The sequence below is a fragment of the Carassius gibelio genome, chromosome A23 (assembly GCF_023724105.1).
Source record: "Carassius gibelio isolate Cgi1373 ecotype wild population from Czech Republic chromosome A23, carGib1.2-hapl.c, whole genome shotgun sequence".
Taxonomy (NCBI): domain Eukaryota; kingdom Metazoa; phylum Chordata; class Actinopteri; order Cypriniformes; family Cyprinidae; genus Carassius; species Carassius gibelio.
In genome coordinates this window covers 24,905,374-24,906,103 of record NC_068393.1, presented here as the reverse complement: position 1 = coordinate 24,906,103, position 730 = coordinate 24,905,374, and the positions used below count along the sequence as shown (strand labels likewise).

The window sequence follows — 730 nt, the reverse complement described above, 5'->3', positions numbered from 1 at the left end:
AGATGTTTTAAATATGAATAATAATTAATGTTTCTTGAGCAGTAAATCATCATATTTTCATGATTTCTGAAGATCATGTGACACTGAAGACTGGAGGAATGATGCTGGAAATACAGCGGAGCATCACAGAAATACATTACACTTTAATAGATATTCACACAGAATTACTGCTCTTTTTTTTCTGATCAAATAAATGCAGGCTTTTCTTAAAAAAAAACTTGATGTTCAAAACCTTTTTATTTCTGCTATCTTATGGCTTTCTATACAGGGATAAATATCCTCACCTTATTTCGCAATACATTAAAATATAAAAAAAAAAAAATACCAGAGCTATTTTAATTAAAAACATGATGGATATATTTACCTTTGAATTTTTCAAATGCATCTGAAAATCACAATGAGACTGAAATTGACACAAAAGTAACACATTTTATTGAAGTGCACCATACAGCACGTGCGTAAATTCATAAGAATCTAATCAATATCTGATCAATACAGAAAACATGATCAGCTGATCAGGTCACGTGACAGCACAGAGTCGATCGATAGCAGATGCTGCTTCTTGATTGGACGACAGTACGACTGTCATAATTATGAGAGTCACTGCTCTCGATAATTACTGCTCACATTCATAAGAGTCTCATTATCACTTAGTAACAAAAAAAGAATCTCTTCTCAATCATAACTGTTAATTAAGAATTAATTTACAAGGAGATAATGTTCAGTGGTC

General features: G+C 31.4%; 1 protein-coding gene across 2 annotated transcripts in view; it reads right to left on the bottom strand.

Annotated features, from left to right (window-relative positions):
* Window positions 1-409: 409 nt before the first annotated feature.
* tfr2 (transferrin receptor 2) overlaps window positions 410-730 on the bottom strand; it is a 19,798-nt gene continuing 19,477 nt past the window's right edge. For both annotated transcript variants that reach the window (XM_052540779.1, XM_052540778.1), the window contains exon 18: window positions 410-730. This exon is cut by the window's right edge and continues 314 nt beyond it. The gene's annotated coding sequence lies outside the window, so the exon portion shown is untranslated.